At 39.5% G+C, this 20,383-nt stretch overlaps 1 pseudogene; it reads right to left on the bottom strand.

Moving 5' to 3' along the window:
• The window catches only part of LOC132626388 (L-ascorbate oxidase-like), a 76,646-nt pseudogene that overhangs the window by 21,238 nt on the left and 35,025 nt on the right, over positions 1 to 20,383 (bottom strand).

Here is a 20,383-nt window from a genome sequence, read left to right as displayed (position 1 = left end):
AGCATGTCTCTGACACCCGTCACACTTCCGGACAAAATTTCTTGAATCTTTCTCCATCTGGTTCCAGTAGTAACCGGCTCTTATAATTTTTCGGACCAAGGCTTCTGAACCGGAATGGTTGCCGCAAGTCCCCTCGTGGACTTCTCTTAAAACATACTCCGTTTCTCCGGGACCCAAATACTTAGCCAGGGGTCCGAAGAAAGACCGTTGAAACAATTGGATGTCTACCAAGCAGAAATGCGCAGCTTTGGTCCTTAATGACCGTGATTCTTTTGGGTCATTCGGGAGCTTTCCATCCCGCAAGTAGTCGATGTACTTGTTGCGCCAATCCCAAGTTAAACCCATTGTGTTTATTTCGGCATGTCCGTTTTCTATCGCCGGGTTCAATAAGTGCACCGTAGTCCCGGGGTTGATTTCTTCCCCTTCGACCGAAGATCCCAAATTCGCCAATGCATCGGCTTTGCTGTTCTGCTCCCTCGGTATATGCTGCATGATCCATTCTTTAAACCGGTGTAGTATCACTTGGATTTTTTCCAGATACCTCTACACCCGTTCGTCCTTGACCTCGAAGACGTCATTCACCTGGTTTACGACCAAGAGCAAATCGCACTTTGCCTCGATTATTTCGGCCCCTATACTCCGGGCTAATTCCAAACCTGCAATCATAGCCTCATACTCGGCTTCATTGTTAGTCAATTTAACAGTTCTAATGGATTGCCGAACGGCATCCCCGGCCGGGGTTATAAGGACGATTCCTAGCCCGGTACCTTTGAGGTTCGAGGCTCCGTCCGTATGTAGCGACCAAATACCCGAGGCTTTCCCCAGGGTTAGCAGAAGTTCTTTCTTAACCTCGGGGACCATAGCCGGGGTGAAATCCGCCACAAAATCGGCCAAGATCTGGGACTTGATGGACGTTCGAGGTTTGTATTCGATATCATATCCGCTAATTTCTATGGCCCATTTAGTTAGTCTACCCGATAATTTCGGTTTATGCATGATGTTTTTTAGGGGTAAGTAGTCACTACACATATCGGATGGCATTGAAAGTAGGGCTTGAGTTTTCTAAAAGCACTTATCAATGCCAAAGCCAAATTTTCCAAGTGAGAATAATGGGTCTCCGCATCCCCCAAAGTTCTACTTACATAATAAATAGGGAATTACGTACCTGATTCTTCTAGGACTAAAATGCAACTTACCGCTATCTCGGAGACAGCATGGTAGAGAAAAAGCTGCTCGTTCGCTTTTGGTGTGTGCAACATCGGTGGGCTGGACAAGTATCTCTTTAATTCTTGTAGAGATCTTTGGCACTCCGGTGTCCTAACGAAGTCGTTCTTCTTCCTCAGTAAGGAGAAGAAGCGATGACTCTTATCCGAGGACCTCGATATGAAGTGACTCAACGCCGCTATCCTTCCGGTGAGCCTCTGCACTCCTTTCACGTTATTCACCACCTCGATATCCTCGATGGCCTTGATCTTGTCTGGGTTGATTTCGACCGGACCCCGAAGGCACATTTTTTCGGGTTGAGCTTCATGTTATACTTGCGGAGTACATCGAAGGTTTCCTGCAAATGTTTTAAATGGTCCTCTGTTTCCAGGGACTTCACCACCATGTCGTCAATATAAACTTCTATTGTTTTCCCTATTTGTTCTTCGAACATCCCATTAACTAGGCGTTGGTAAGTTGCACCGGCATTTTTTAATCCAAAAGGCATGACATTATAACAGTAAGTCCCATATCGGGTAATGAAGGATGTTTTCTCTTGATCCTCCGGGTCCATCCGAATTTGGTTATACCTGGAGTAGGCATCGAGAGAACTTAACATCTCATGCCCGGCTGTCGCATCGATCATTCTATCGATGTGAGGCAACGGGAATGAATCCTTCGGGCATGCTTTGTTTAGATCCTTGTAATCAACACACATTCTAAATTTATTACCTTTCTTCGGCACCACTACAATGTTAGTTAGCCAGTCCGGGTACTTTACCTCCTGGATAGAGCCTATTTTTAAAAGCTTTGTTACCTCGTCTTTTACGAAGGCGTGTTTTGCTTCTGCCATGGGCCTTCTCTTCTGCTTCACCAGGGGAAACCTCCCGTCTAAGTTAAGCTTGTGAGTCGTTACTTCCGGTGGTATACCTGTCATATCTATATGGGACCATGCGAAGCAATCTGCATTAACTCGAAGAAATTCAATTAACTTGTTCCAGAGCTCTGAGGTTAACCCCGTGCCCAGGTATACCTTTCTGTCCGGTAGATATTCGAACAAGATGACCTGCTCCAGCTCCTCTACTGTTGACTAGTTTGCATCCGAGTCATCCGGTATGACGAATGATCTAGGTACATCGAAATCATCCTTCTCATACCCCGGGTCCAACCCCGTGTGCTTTGATTGCTATTTGGTGTTCGTTCCTCCGGTTGGATCTTCTTCCTTGTGATCCGATTTTTTGGACTGAGGCGTCGCCTCCTCGACCGCGAACATCTCCCTTGCAGCGGGTTGTTCACCTCGGATGGTTTTTATACCCTCCGGGGTTGGGAATTTCAGTAGCTGATGCAATGTTGAGGGCACGGCCCTCATGCTATGTATCCAAGGTCTACCCAGCAATGAATTATACTTCATGTCCCCTTCGATTACATAGAACACCATTTGTTGGATAGTGCCATCGATGTTCACCGGTAATGAGATCTCCCCTTTTGTGGTTTCGCTCGCCATGTTGAACCGGCTGAGTACCCGGGCTACCGGTACGATCTGATCGAGCAGCCTTAACTGTTCGACCACTCTCCACCGGATGATGTTGGCCGAGCTACCTGGGTCAATCAAAATACGTTTAACCTGAGTTTTAAAGATAAGTATAGAGATTACCAATGAATCATTATGCGGTTGAATGATGCCTTCTGCATCCTCATTGCCGAAAGAGATAGAACCCTCGGGTAAATAATCCCGGCTGCGCTTCTCGCGAATGACAGAAACTTTGGCCCGTTTCATCACCGGCCCTCGAGGGGCGTCGGTAGCCCCGACTATCATGTTGATTATATGTTGGGGTTCTACTGGCTCGGCCCTTTTATGAGTCTCCCTTTCCTTGTAGTGACCTTTGGATCGTTCTGTCACGACCCAACCCCGTGGGCCATGACTAGTGCCCAAGCTGGACACCCGTATACATACCTGTTAGATATAGTCAACTGAATTTAAGAAGAATATGGAAACTTGCAAAAGAACTCCAAAGGTTGATAACATCATCATATATATGTATCCAGATAACCTGTCTCCTGAGGAGTCACAACTAATAAAAATATAATACGATACGCAAGCAGACAAGGCTGCCATTACATGTCAATACCATACGCAAGCTGACAATGCTGCCACTACAGGCGAACATATCCAAACCACATCGTATAGACATAGCTGAACAGAACTTATATACAACCCACACACATGTCTACAGACCTCTAAGAGTATCAATGGTGAAATATGACGGGACAAGGCCCCGCCGTACCCCTGGATAAACATATATACATATACATTGAAATATTTTTACCAAAATTCTAGGCTCCGGAACAATGGAGCTTTCCAAGATAGCTGAGTAGAAATCCTAAGCTGGAGGACCACCAAATCGAGTATCTGTACCTGCGGGCATGAAACGCAGCCCCCCGAAGAAAGGGGGTCAGTACGGAATATGTACTGAGTATATAAAGCATGTGATACAGTAAAGAGGATCATAACTAAATTAGAGGTCACAGGAGACAAGTATGATATTCAAAATACCAATACATTTGCCTTATGAAATATAAAATCATGCATATCAATATCATATATCATACCCATCCCATTATGGGACTCGGTGAATAAAGTCATCCTTGGCGCCATAATCACATCATCATATCATCATATCATCACATCATCATATCATCATATATAGATATACCGTACCCGGCCCTCTAGTGAGGGACTCGTTGAACAATGCAGTGAAACTGTGCACGAAAACATACCCGGCCCGGGACTCGGTGAAAGATATATTGAGGCATGCACGAGCAGAGTAGTGGAAAACCATATGCAAACTAAGTCATATCTGAGACTCGATAGAATAATCAAGACGAACTATCATTTGAAAATCAAGACAATAATCATATCAAGTACCCTTCGAATGTCACAATGGATTATATCAAAATAGAACTTCTGGAATCATAGACACGTATCGAGACACCATGAAATAGCGTCTGGAAATCAAGAACATTAGCCGTCCTAGTGGCTCTAAGAATAGGATCTTCTTTGGAGTCATCTATACGTCGTCTGTTTGTTTCATAAAGATCATGCCAAAAATAAGGAAGGGTTAGCTTTCCATACCTTACATCGTCCAAGGAACTCAACTTAATCACGAACTTTTCACAATTAGTATGCCAACCTATAATCGTAATAATATACCTTAAACTTATCTTTATTTCTAACGGAATTTCGATAACATTTCCTTTCTATTCTGAACAATCCCAATGCCTCCATTCAGCTAACAAACCATTAGTATCAACATTAACAAACATACCCAACATTTATCCACAATAATCTAACTAAATCCACCAAATAATCCCTCCAAATAAACACCTAATCCCCAACTACTTAATACAACATATACAACAATTACATCAACATTTCCAACATTCTAATCCGCCAAATCTATCAATAAACATGTAAATAACATCACAGACAACTTAAACATACCTTATGTAGTCCATAACCACGAAATAAATACCATCCAAAGCTAATTTTTGGTTCAAAACGACGACAATAACTTGTTCTTTACTTCACTCTTCACGGGCCTCGGGATTTGGGGCCTCGAACTTGATCAAACTCCCGCTTTCTCTCTCTAACCTCTCCTCCCTCTCTCTCTAACCTTCCATAAGCTTTCTGAAAATTGCCATGCTTTTTATGACCTGTTTTGAGCCTATTTATAGTGACAAAGGGCGGTGGAGTGGTCCTGCCACGTGTCCACCACGTGTCAGGCTCTCTACTTGCGGTCAGCGCCTTTGTTCAGTAAAACAGTCATATCTCTTGATTCCGATATCAAATAAATTCCCACGACCTATGGTTGTTAATATAATTCAATTCTCTAAAACTTTAATTTTAGGAGTTTTCCCAAATTCCCAAATAATGATGGGGTTATGGTCTCCCCAATTCAGATCACCTGAAAACGTAATTTAAAAACATCTTTTCGGAGGGCTTACGCTTGGATTTGGCTCAAGGGTCCTTCTTGAGTTGTGTTTAACTTCACATATATTGTCCATATAACTTATCATATGTCCTTTATAAAAATCCCATCATGTGGGCCCCACCTCAGCTTACGGTAACGAGGGCTATATATCTTTTAACGTATCATTCCAATCATATTGTACGAATTCCAAATATCATACTCATGGTATCCTCATTCTACTACAGTAGAATTTCATTCTTTATACTTGTAATATTTTCTCCTCCTCGAGCTCACATTTAGCCGTCTGTAGCCTTAGTAACACGAAATTTTCTGGGGTGTAACATACTTCCCCCCTTTGAAACATTCGTCCTCGAATGTTAAACTAATCCTGCACTCCTGATCCTTCCTTAAACATTCTTTTACTGAATTATGCCCGTCTCATGCCTCCTTCATTTGGTTGATCCCTTCACTTTATTATAACACATTCCAGCTCTCTTAGTAACCATTTCCATAATATTTGTTCTTGCTCTTGCCTCTCGAGGTGGTAATTCCACACCGCTGTCTTTACTCTTCTTTTCATTTCGTAGTTGGTTGGAGATTGTATTGCGCGCTCTTCCGCTGAAATCTTACTCTCTCTCCCTAGTGCACTTAGTCTTAACTCGACTCTTTCTTCTTCTATAGTTACTCCTTTAAGACGCATCGTTCAGTTCATCTTACCTCTCACGCGTAGACGTCCCTCGTCGATTTATTAGACTTTACAATCCCTGGAGTATTTCATGCCTCTAGTAACTTGTAGACCCTTCGCTGACTCTACGAATAAGACGAAATTTCCCTTGGTGTAACATTATTTTGCTTCAATAACCTAACATTGCCCTGTTGTTAAAGTCCATACTCTAGAATCTTCAGCATCATGTATCACTTCTCGACTTTCAATGTCACTTTACCTTTTAGCTCTTAATCTCGATCCTTAGAGTTTGCTATCAAGTAGCACTAGAGTATCCTCATATATAACTTTACGTAGTTGCTCTGTGATTTATCTATTATTAACTGGTATAATTCTGAAAGAATTTTTGATCTAACATATAAATTCACCGTCTTCTAGTAACCCGCTCGTTCTGATCATCTCGCTTAAACCATTTCACAATTTCCCTTGATCCAACTTGTAACACTTTAGGCATATCATTTCGTGTCGTTTCTTTATCTTTAATTCAAACTCTTCTATTGCCTCTTCATTTATATTTTGCGCTTAGTTTTCTTATCACGCATCATGTTGCAATCTTACCAGAATATACGTGGGTTCTCAAATTATCCCAAGAAATACTTTAGAGTCGTCTCACTAGTCTTCATGCTTAATTTTGACTTTTCCTCTCGTATCTTTCAATCGGTATCGGGGCTCAACTATGGCCATGTCCTATTTGCCCTCAGTACTAATTCTATCTCGGTAATTTGGCTCAACCATTTTTACATCTTTCCTTAATGCGCCCAAAATATCACAACCGCATTGTTATTACTGGATCCTCACTCTTTTTATCAAGTACTCACTTAATCTCATTCTTAGCATACAAATATTCGTAGGTTGCGTAACTATTCTTGTACAACTTGTATAATATATATCCAATCATAGTCATAGTCTTTCCTTCTCCTGACTCATTTTGCTTTACATATCTCATCCGTACTAAAACTCGCTCGTAGCCTATCTTGTCATACTCTTTTCCTTTCCCGTATTCACCCTTTGATTTTCTTCTATTCTACTATAGGAGATTCTCTATCCCTTCTCCTTACTACTTATAAGTCGCAATATCATTAGTGAACAACTGTATTGCCAACATCTTAGTCTTTAACCCAGTATAGCGTAGCTATCCTTTATAATATCTCTTAAGTTACTCGTTACCATTCTCTTGTCGTACTCTTTCTTTTTACAAGCACCCACTTCCTAATGTCATATCATATAAGATCTTTACAAATGATCCTCGGTCTTGTCTCAAATACCATCCTGACTTCTATCAGTTTATTGCTGGCCTTCAGATCTTACTAACTTGTTTTAGCAAGGGATCTCACTTGAAGTTTAAGCATCCATATCAAATATATTGCAGCGTCAATCGTTTCCATCTACACTTGCACTTCTCTCACCTGCTTCCCCCCTTAAGGATGTACTTATACCATTATCTACTTATATTCCGCCTTATGTCCCTATTTCCAATCTCAAATTCATCTGATCCTTTTTTTCCAATTCATTTGGTATACTATACCATACCCATGTCTTTCGTTATAATTTATAACTTTGGTTATCCACGTACGAAACCTTAATCAAAATCAGGAAGTGATGAGAACCTCTCGATATATAGTACCTGTAGCCATTCCAAATTCTCAATTAGGTAGCACTTATATTCTGATGATAAGTGTCCAAAGCTCTCTTATAACGGTATCTTTATCCTAGCGGATATAATATGTTTCCTCTACTAAATTTACAATACCTCAGTTGTTTCTTAAATCCACAATCCTTGTCCTTAAAGGATTTCACTATTTCCGAGGTGAAGTCATATATACGCAGTATTCCTTTATTCCTTATGCTCTTTCACCCTTGTTGTGTACCCAACACTGACTTCTAACTTACTCAAAATCATATCAAATTCATCTTAATGATAGTCCTATCTTATCACCTTGTCATCGTACTACACCTTTAAGTTCGTAGCTATATATTGCTCTTTTATTTTATACTCGTACTCAATCTATTACGTCTATCTTGGGTGCTTTCTTTAGTATTCCTTTCCATTTCTCCAGTCTATGTCCATCTTTTGTTCTGTGCACGAGGAATCTCATGCTACCCCTGTATCTTTCGGAAAACACCACTCCTACATAATCCCTTTCTCTTTTTGAAAGTGTATTCTGTTCATCCCTATTTGTTTATACCATCCCAGTCATTCTCTGGCACTCATTCTGCTTCGTTGCTCATCTTTTGGTAGTTTGGTCTTTCGCAACTCTGTCACTTATATTGCTCATGTTCTCGGCTATACATGTCGTAACCAATTACTGCACTGTTATCTCGCTCGCTTCCTTCTTATTTCCTTCTTTCAATTAACTCCTTCTTTTCTTGTGCTCTCTTTCATTTCCGTTATCGCATAATCTTTATCATGAACTTTCCCTATAGAACTTTATAAGTATTTCTCATTCGTTCTATACCCTTCCTTTCCATTTCACATTTGCCTTTATACTTTAGTCACATAGATCACGTCATATCTTTTAGTCACTTCCTCACCAGGTTTTACTCATTCTCATAACAATCCTCATTATATTCACATTATATCATGTTCGTAATCAATCCTATAATGTAACACTCTCTCCTCTTTTTTTTTAACCCTATTCATGATTCTGACTATGGTTTAATCAAACTCTCTGGAGTAGGCGTACTTAACCTTTTACCCTTTCTGGTTAATCTTAACCTTAATACCTCACAAGCCACCTTACCAATACATTCCTATTTGTCGCAATTCTTCTTCCTCTGTACTCTTATCTCAATCATACTGTTATTTCTCCTAACTATAAACTCGTCGTAATTTATCCCTGCTTATCAATACAGTGATACCTCAATATAATACCCTATTAAGATTTGCCATCCTTTTTTAAATCATCTCTTAGTAGCTCAAGCCTTCCAAATTATCCAAGCATTATATCAACAACACATGAAACACATGATCTAAGACAGCCCACAAGTTTGAGTTTTCCTTCTACAAATTCCATCTCCAATTAGTTGATTAAGAACTAATAAACTCAAGGACATAAAGATATGATGAAATGTTACCTCAAGAACAAAAGAATGCTCCAACTCCAAGATTACGACACCATGAAACATCCTCCAAAACCACCACAAGAAGAACAACTAGAATCTGACAAGCACCACGGGACTTCTAATGCTTGATTCACATAGTTTACCTCCAGATTTGTTCTTGGGTCATGAACGAACTATTTAGTTCATAAACTACTTGGTGTATGCTTTGTACTCTTCAAATAAGAGTGAAACTTAATTGCTGGATGTTTTAGCTCTTCAATATGAGCTTTTTCTAAGGTAAAATGTGGCTGGAAAGTATTCTGGTCCGTTCAAATGAATTCCAAACTTTGCTGCTCACATTCGCTTCTTCTAAATCAAATTTCCCAAATAGGAATGATGCCTCTTACGGATGACATGGAGGGTATCTCTTAAAGCTTTAATCCAACATGATAAATTTACCATATCGATGTCGACCTCATAATTACTATTATTATCAATTCAACCGTTAACTTTATTTCTCGAAGTCAGACGTACTTGTAACTTAGTCAAATCTCATCATTACTGTTGACATGACCTTTCAAGACTTTTACGAACTTATATCTCATTCTCTTTTTACTTCTAGGAAAATGTTTGCAGAGTTTCCTCTGTATTTCATACTATCCCAAAACTTGCACGCAGGAAATACCAACAATGCCTCACAGGGCCAACATATATATGTATATATTATATCGTATCATAGCTGCACAAGGCTCTCCATATCTATATCAGTATGAAAATGACGAACTTACCTCGTATGTCCAACTCGAACTGTACCTGTTACACTTTCCTGTGTACTTTCCCTTTCAATCTTTAACTGCAGGTTTCAATCATACCTACAACATTCATACCGTATCTGACATGTACCCTGCTTACTTATCTTTTTACTGATTCGTTCAGCTTCTTCTGTTCACACCTTATAACTGAACTTATCAACAATATATATACATTCAATCCATTTTCTTACTATACTTACAATAACTCACCTTGATGATGGCCAGTTTGCCATTCTGTATATAAAACTTCTGATAACGTAACCTCGATGAAATATCTTACCTCTGTAACTCCCAGTAGCATTATTTACCTTCTCTTGTCGACACCACTCTCCTGCTGAAATCAAAGGTCAGTATATAAAGGATAGCATTTCCTATCTCTTGGCTCTATCGCACAATCTAGAGTAAGAAAGAAAGGTAACATCTTAAATGTCCTGTAGCTCCCTATTTATAGATGTGGTGCACAACACACCGATAAACAAGACTCTACTAGACACGGTCTGTAGACACTCCGAGGATGAACTGCTCTTATACCACTTTTGTCACGACCCAACCCCATGGGCCATGACTAGTGCCCAAGCTGGACACCCGTATACATACCTGTTAGATATAGTCAACTGAATTTAAGAAGAATATGAAAACTTGCAAAAGAACTCCAAAGGTTGATAACGTCATCATATATATGTATCCAGATAACCTGTCTCCTGAGGAATCACAACTAATCAAAATATAATAAGATACGCAAGCCGACAAGGCTGTCATTACATGTCAATACCATACGCAAGCTGACAATGCTGCCACTACAGCCGAACATATCCAAAGCACATCGTATAGACATAGCTGAACAGAACTTATATACAACCCACACACATGTCTACAGACCTCTAAGAGAATCAATGGTGAAATATGACGGGACAGGGCCCCGCCGTACCCCTGGATAAACATATATACATATACATCGAAAGATCTGTACCAAAAGTATAGGCTCCGAAACAATGGAGCTTTCCAAGACATCTGAGTAGAAATCCTAAGCTGGAGGATCACCAAATTGAGTATCTGTACCTGCGGGCATAAAACGCAGCCCCCCGAAGAAAGTGGGTCAGTACGGAATATGTACTGAGTATATAAAGCATGTGATACAGTAAAGAGGATCATAACTGAAATAGAGGTCACAGGAGACAAGTATGATATTCAAAATACCAATACATTTGCCTTATGAAATGTAAATCATGCATATCAATATCATATATCATACCCGGCCCATTATGGGACTCGGTGAATAAAGTCATCCTTGGCGCCATAATCACATCATCATATCATTATATCATCACATCATCATATCATCATATATAGATATACCGTACCCGGCCCTCTTGTGAGGGACTCGGTGAACAATGCAGTGAAACTGTGCACGAAAACATACCCGGCCCGGGACTCGGTGAAAGATATATTGAGGCATGCACGAGCAGAGTAGTGGAAAACCATATGAAAACTAAGTCATATCTGAGACTCGATAGAATAATCAAGATGAACTATCATTTGAAAATCAAGACAATAATCATATCAAGTACCCTTCGAATGTCACAATGGATTATTTCAAAATATAACTTCTGGAATCATAGACACGTATCGAGACACCATGAAATAGCTTCTGGAAATCAAGAACATTAGTCATCCTAGTGGCTCTAAGAATATGAGCTTCTTTGGAGTCATCTATACGTCGTCTGTTTGTTTCATAAAGATCATGCCAAAAAGAAGGAAGGGTTAGCTTTCCATACCTTACGTCATCCAAGGAACTCAACTTAATCACGAACTTTTCACAATTAGTATGCCAACCTATAATCGTATGAATATGCACGTGACTTAAGAAGGCTTTCGTATATCATATATATTAATAATTAACTTAATTCTAAAATGAAACGGGCAGCATTTCCTATATATCATTAGTATCTCCCAATTCAGTATATCACCACCGCAGCCCAACAACAAATAAATCTCAAAAACACAACAATATACTTAATTCACTGCAACAATCCGTCCAATATATATATCCTTAAAATCAAACCCTTAAACTTATCTTTATTTCTAATGGAATTTCGACAACATTTCCTTTCTATTCTGAACAATCCAATGCCTCCATTCATCTAACAAACCATTAGTATCAACATTAACAAAAATACCCAACATTTATCCACAATAATCTAACTAAATCCACCAAATAATCCCTCCAAATCTGTCACGACCCAACCCCGTGGGCCGCGACCAGTGCCCGAGCTGGGCACCTATACGTACCCGATACCCAAACTAACATATTAACAGAATAATAATATAATAAAAATATTAGTGGACGCCACAGAATTTAGCAGATAAGCAGACTTGGCACACATAGGCCGATAAGGCCATCATAAAGCAAAGTATCCCAAACATATGTACAGAACCCACACAAATGTATCCACAGACCTCTACAGAACATATCATAATCATAAGACGGGACAGGGCCCCGTCATACCCTGAACAAAGTACATATCCAGATATCAGTGACAGACTGTACCAAAAGATGGGCTCTGAAGAAGAGAGCGCCCCCAAAATAGCAGAAACGGGACCCTAAACGTGTGGATCAGCGAACCTGTCGTCTGTACCTGCGCGGCATAAAAACGCAGCCCCCGAAGAAAGGGGGTCAGTACGAAATATGTACTGAATATGTAAAGCGGAATCATAGAAATCAAATCATAATGGTTACAGAAAATGAGTACAAAATCCGGAGTGTCAAATGCATATTTCCAAAACAGACAGAATGTGTACAGAAACATATGTCATATCATATCCGGCCCCTGCCACGGGACTCGGCAGACAGAACGTGGTCACCCTCCCGACACTGGTGCCACAATACAGAGGAATCAGAAAAAGGGGCGTGGCCCCGTATCATAAAATGTCATATCAGAATGGCCATAACAGATCAGATCAGAATAGGCGGACATGGCACATCATACTCCACAGACCCATGTACGCGTATACCTGCCCCCTCACATCGGGGCGCGGCGAACAATGCAGAGAATTACGCTTGACAACATATCCTGGCCCGGGCTCAGTGTGGGAAACATTGGGACATCCACGAATGGAGTAGTGAGAGACTAATGCAATTTAAAAATATCATAAATGGTTTCAAAGACTCGATGAGGCATATCAAAGATAAACAAATCCAATGAAGTCGGACGGGATCATAATAGATGCATTTCGGATATCATAATAAATTACAGAAATATAACCTTCCTGAAGTCATTCCGAGTGTCAAAATAATTTATAATATTTAATAGAATATTTAAAACAATATTTGTTAAGCGATTAGTAGGGTAATCAAAACATTTCTTTCAAAAATCGCTTAAAAAGGAAGCTTTAGTACATTAAGGGCAAAACCGGAAATAGTGGGCCCGCCTCGGGACAAATAAGGCGGCGGGCTCAAATTATGCCCTCTAAGCTTATGGTATCACCTAAAAAGGTTCTACAAACATTCTATGACTTTCCAAGTAATTTGGAACAAAATTGCATAATTCCAAGAAATAGCGTATAAAAATGGTTCAATTCTACTGAAGGAAAAACTGAAATTTTCTCTTGCGGATTCCGAGGGCCAAGAGGTCCTTCGAGGCCCGGATCCGACCCTAACACACTAAGGGCATGCCAAGGGAAGAATTGGGGTTGCTTTACATACCTTTCACGCTCCTTAAGCCTTTCCAAACTCACTTCCCGTTTCGTCGAAAAACTGCAATTGGTCAAGTTTACCAATTGTAAGCTATGAATACCAAAGTTTCCATTTAATGCATATTTGGCTACCGAAATTTCGGCAGCACTTCCCCTATATATATGGCACCCCGAGAATTCAACTCGGCTAGAAATCATCAACAACAACCCAAACGACAACATTAACATCAACAAAGAACATTAAGAACACAAATATCCTTCAACTAGACATTTTTCTCACAAGTTGACATAACCTTCATTTCAACCCAAACTTTCAACTAATATCAATAATTCCACATTCATCAACAATCAAGATCATCACCATATAGTTCTAGAAACATTTCATATCGTTTGCCTTAAGATATACACTCGATATACATGATATACAACCTTCCGCCAAAATCATAACCTATGCAAAACATCAAATCTTTGGCATACAACTTCATAACATGTTTCCAACTTCCAAATTCATCAATGATCATCATAATTCTCAACCAAACAACTTCATTTCCTTAATGTCGGAAAAATCATACTAAAACGACATAAGTTTCTACATTCCAATTCAATACAAACTTATATCATTCTAACTTCATTTACATATCAAGCATCACAATAACACAACTAACACATTAAACAAACTTGATCCATTCCATTCCAAATCCAATATACCACACGGCCATAAGCCTCTTTTAACAACTTCAACTAAATCATTCAACTTTCAATCCCAATATTCATTTCATCACAATCACAACTAGAATATAACATGAATTCAATACATTTTGGCTATACAACATAGACACACTCACGGCTACACACCTACAACACACACCCACTTTGCAAACTTCCATTTCTTCATACAATCAACACATTTCTACATACTACAACACAAACAAAACTCAACAACACAATAAAAAGGTAGAAATTCTTACCTTTTCTTCAAGTCTTCTTCACTTGGAGGTATGATTACTTTGGTGATTCTAATGCTCCCCACTCCAATCCAACTACACCAAGTTACAAAGGAACCTTGACTTAGTAGGGAATCAACAAGAAATAAATTTTTGGAGCAATATTTTTGGTACCTAATTTTCTTGGCCAAACCCGAGAGCCTCCTTGCTCTTTCTCTTGTTCTTGATTTTTTTGATCTAGCTTCTAAAGTCTTGAACCTTCTAATCATATATTAAGAAGACTTGGTCACATGACCAAGCACATGACCAACTAATAAAATGGGCTTGGATCAAGGTCTTATGTTAATTAATTCACATGGAAATTTAATACAAATTTTGGGCTTGGGCCACACCATGGCCGGCCACTCCAATGCATTGGGCCTTAAATTCCATTCCATTATTTTTGGCCCAATGACTTATAGTCCATGTTTTGTAATTCCCGAAACTAATTTCCAAAATTCCAAAATTGCCCTTAGCCTCGTCCCACACTTTCATGATTCTATTCTTTCATGCATAACTCCTATGTTCAACAAAATATCAAATTTGACCTCATATCTCAAGAATCCATTATTTGTCGAATTTTTTCCAAACGTGTGAAAACACGGGTTATAACAAAATCAACACCTAATCCCCAACTACTTAATACAACATATACGACAATTACATCAACATTTCCAACATTCTAATCCCCCAAATCTATCAATAAACATGTAAATAACATCACAGACAACTTAAAAATACCTTATGTAGTCCATAACCACTAAATCAACACCATCCAAAGAAAATTTTTGGTTCAAAACGATGACAATAACTTGTTCTTTACTTCACTCTTCACGGGCCTCGGGATTTGGGGCCTCGAACTTGATCAAACTCCCGCTTTCTCTCTCTAACCTCTCCTACCTCTCTCTCTAACCTTCCATAAGCTTTCTGAACATTGCCATGCTTTTTATGACCGGTTTTGAGCCTATTTATAGTGACAAAGGGCGGTGGAGTGGTCCTGCCACGTGTCCACCACGTGTCAGGCTCTCTACTTGCGGCCAGCGCCTTTGTTCAGTAAAACAGTCATATCTCTTGATTCCGATATCAAATAAATTCCCACGACCTATGGTTGGAAATATAATTCAATTATATAAAACTTTCATTTTAGGAGTTTTCCCAAATTCCCAAATAATGATGGGGTTATGGTCTCCCCAATTCAGATCACCCGAAAACGTAATTTAAAAACATCTTTTCGGAGGGCTTACGCTTGGATTCGGCTCAAGGGTCCTTCTTGAGTTGTGTTTAACTTCACATATATTGTCCATATAACTTATCATATGTCCTTTATAAAAATCCCACCATGTGGGCCCCACCTCAGCTTACGGTAACGAGGGCTATATATCTTTTAACGTATCATTCCAATCATATTGTACGAATTCCAAATATCATACTCATGTTATCCTCATGCTACTACAGTGGAATTTCATTCTTTATACTTGTAATATTTTCTCCTCCTCGAGCTCACATTTAGCCGTCTGTAGCCTTAGTAACACGAAATTTTCTGGGGTGTAACACGTTCACTCAGCAATTCTCGGAGATGGCCATTCTTTAGTAACCGGGGTACCTCCTCCCTTAGCTGGCGAAAATCCTCAGTTCTGTGTCCATGGGTTCCATGATATTTACACATCATGCTCGGGTCCCGTTGGCCCGGATCCGATCTCAGAGGTCTCGGCCATCTTACATCCGGGATACGGCCAATAGCCGAGACGAGGTCCGAGGTGTTGACGTTGAAGTTGTACTCCAATATTTTTGGCAAGTCTTTGTTGTCGGCAGGGCTTCCGGCATCGCTCCTAATTGAGAGACCTCGACTGTTCGACGGGCGGTCGACCCGTTTATCCCCCCGGCCGGAGAAATGGCTTGGGCCAACCCTGGATTTCTCCGACCTGAAGCTTGGCTTCTCCGAATGAGAATATGGCCGATACCTTTCCCTCGACGATCTGGCCTCCGGTTCGTAATTTTTCCTTGGTCTCTCAAACCTTTTGTTCATATTTATTGGCCCCGGGGGAAGCTCGAGTTGGTCATCCTCCACCCGAATCTTTGACTCGTATCGATTATGGACATCTGCCCATGTCACAGCCTCGTATTCTAGCAAGTTTTCCTTTAATTTGAATGAAGTCGTCGAGCTCCGAGGGTTGAGCCCCTTTGTGAAAGCTTGTGCGGCCATTCCTCGGGAACCGGAGGGAGCTCCATTCATTCCCTTTGGAACTGTTTGACAAATTCACGCAGCAACTCATCGTCTCTTTGGGCTATACGGAAAATATCTGCCTTACGGGCCTGCACCTTCTTGGCACCGGCGTGAGCTTTTATGAATGCATCGGCGAGCATTTCGAAAGAAGTGATCGAATGCTCGGGCAGATGGTCGTACCACGTTAATGCTCCTTTTCAGCAATACTAATTCAATAGCGTCTTCCTCCATATCATTACATTTTATAGCGCAGGTGTATGAGGTCACATGTTCGTATGGGTCCGTTGTGCCGTCATATTTCTGGATATCCGGCATTTTGAACCTCTTCGGGATTAATTTCAGAGCTGCACTCGGGGGAAAAGGCCTTTGGACGTACCTCTTCAAATCCGGCCCTTTCAGCAAAGGTATAGCACCCGGGATTTGGTCCACCCGAGAGTTGTATGTTTCCACCCTCTTTTCGGTCGAGTCTACCCGTTTTACCAAAGTTTCGAGCATTTTCAGAATCTCGGTAGAGGAACCAGCTCCGGATCCATTACTCTCAACCATCCGTGCCTCATCTCTTTTGGGTTCAGCGACACCCTTCGCCTCCTCCGAGGTCATTTTATCCCTTCCGTTTTGCAACCGGGCTATTGCGATTCCCTGTTCGGCAATCGCCGCTCTCTGTTCTTGAAACATTTCAAAAATTAAACATAAGTCAATATTATCATTCGGGGTATCCGGTTCTTTCCGGCCCTGCGTACTGGACAAAGTAATTGAATTGTGTGTATTTAAAGGGTCAGTGGCAGGCTGGGCGGCATTCTCCTGGTCCACGGTGTTTTGATAGTTGAGGCCCTCCCTCGAATTAACAGGGTTAGGGTCAGCATGGTTTGGTAATCCTTGTGGCCCGCTACCTTCATTTTCGGCCACGATCTCGTTGTTGTTGACGTGACCAGATTGCCCACTGTTAGCCATTTGGTCCGTTTTTTCAGAGACGAACAGAAGATATTTTTGGTTTTTATGAGTAAGTTAGGGATCAAGATCAAAGACCACTATTATCCTAGCCCCACGGTGGGCGCCAAACTATTTACCCCAGATTTGGATAATCAATTAAATTTGTGAGTAGGTATAGGATATGTGGTTAAGCCTCAATCTATTTGATGGAAAAAGATATGTATGGATATGATATGAAGAGAGCAATAATGATCAGAGATTCGCTATAGATTTATGTGTCTACTAATATATGAGTATTACTTGATTGAATAAATTTAAGAGATTAACACAACGAATTCGGACCAAAATACGATATTGAGAGAGATTTGTATGTATTTTCTAGTACAAAAATGTTCTTGATATGAGGAAGCCAACCCCTCAAAAGTAGGGCAATTAGCCCTATTTATAGTACTGCCCCATGGGCTTCATACAACATGAGAAACTAAAAAATAAAGAAAAAACTCTGAAATGGATTAGGTTGGGTTAGGTTGGCCGTACGGTCTGACACCCGTACGATTGGCAGTTGAACATGACAGGACGTTATCGATGTGTGGCAATCGCGTAACGGATCTCCCGGTCCAACGACCACGATCAAACGGACTAACGGCCATAATCAACTCGGCTATGGGAAAATCGGACCAAACAATGTTCTTCCCTTTCCTCGGTTCAAGCACTCCTCCGATCTAAAAAGTAAATCTCCATACCCGTGTTGATCTCTTTCTTCCCTCGGTCACCGGTCTCACCGGCCTAACATATATTCGATTTTTACTTTATACAAACATGTAAACACCATTTCCATATGTGGAATTAGGGTTTGGTGGTGGTTTCATGATGTTATAGTTTTTTGAGAAGGTATTTGGTGGAGATTTAGTGTTAAATGAATTGTTTATGCCATATTTGATAGATCCTAAATAGGGTGTAGTAGGAAAGACTAAGGAAATGTTGTTGATTGCCATCTGGTGTAGCCTTCAATCCTGTTACAGACATACATAAATAAGAAATCTTACATTTAAGATGACATAATCACATAATTCGACACGGTAACAGAACAAATCAATGTCCTGGATCCGAAGTCTTATCATCACTAATCAATAAGAATATCTTCACGTATTTTGTCTAAGAAAAAGAAAACCAATCCCAAGGGATATATTGCAATTTGCAAACATGATTCAAGTTATATAGATTGACAGTGTAAAGATTTTTTACGCTATCAGTATCGTTTAACTTATGATAGCAGATCAATCACCATTTTTATCAGATTATCAATTAATGTTTATTATAAAAATGTATTTGTAAATACCTAAAAATTAATCTGATCAATTATGTGTACATAGATATCATATGCATATATACTAAGACTCAAATAAGCAATATAGATTTAACTTAGATATGTATATTGAATGTATAAGAAGTTTTTACATTGTATATCAATAGATTTTAACTTGTTATAGCAGTAGGTAACCCACATTATTTTCTATGTTACTAATCCTAGATATATAGACGATTACTATAGTTATCGTTCGGATTTACTTATATGTATACTGATAGTGTGAAGAATCTTTTACATTATTAGTGCAATTTAACCTTTTTATTTTTTGTATGAAGAATTACCTGTAAATATCTTTATATATATATAAGCTAAACTTAATAAGATCAAGCTTCACAGTTTAAGCATGTAGGTCCCACCGGATTCTATAGAGATAATATTTTGATACTTTATGTATATAAATATAATCACATAAGTGTCAAAACATTTCCATCAAATATTTCTTAAACTTCATGTTCAGTCAGATATCGTCAAAGAAAGTGCCTGTTTTGCGTGTTGAGAAGCAAAATACGACGATTTTGTCGAGTTGGAGGCTTGGGAGACCCCATCAAGCCAAGAATTTTGTTGGAGAAGGTTTTGCTGTAGTTATAATCATTCCAAAGAGGTGACAAAGGTGGTGCTGAATTTGAAATCTTTGAAGCAGAATTTGGAATGTAGTTCAATATGGTGAGGCCTTGAGGTGTTTTAGGTTCTCTTCCTCTTACACGTATTGAAATCCAGTAGTTGTTTGAAAGGTTTTGATCAGTGTTGAAGAGAATTGAATAGCACTCACCTGAATAAATATCCATATTTTCCACAGAAAATGATTGAATATAGTTTCCATCTGCTTCAACCACCACCATTTTGTGGCCCTATATAGACATTAAATCAACACAAGTAGTGTAAAAGTTATATATCTCTTAAGCGTTTTGTGAAACAAGAAAAATTCACAAATAGCCAATTTTCAGCTTCTATAATTGTAAAATAACCACTATCCCGAAATTTTAAAATTCACACGAAAATAGTAAGCTAGAGCTATTATTTTTCAAAAACAAGGCGTAAATATGACTAGTGGGGGCGATATAAGGGAGGTCAAATTCATTTTTGGAAGACACATATAGGTTTTCTGGCAAATGCAGACAACTAAAGTGTTCGTATATGTTGTTTACATCAAATTAATAAACGAACTATGCATGCTTGCATATTGATTAATTAATTATCACTTTATAGTTAATTAATAGAGTTTAACTTATGTACATCGATAATGTATTTTTGTTTCAATAGTCCTCCCATTATCATGTAGAGTATATATTTGCTTAATCCAAGTAGTGCATGTGCATCCTCGTACCAAGAGATCATGAAGTCGGAGTATAAGATTGCAAACATGTATTTGTTATGAATTTGGACATCAATATCTTAACTTTTTCAAAAAAGGTTCACATATTTAGCTATACGT

Source organism: Lycium barbarum, chromosome 2, assembly GCF_019175385.1.
Source record: "Lycium barbarum isolate Lr01 chromosome 2, ASM1917538v2, whole genome shotgun sequence".
NCBI lineage: Eukaryota > Viridiplantae > Streptophyta > Magnoliopsida > Solanales > Solanaceae > Lycium > Lycium barbarum.
This window is presented reverse-complemented; position numbering and strand designations above follow the sequence as displayed.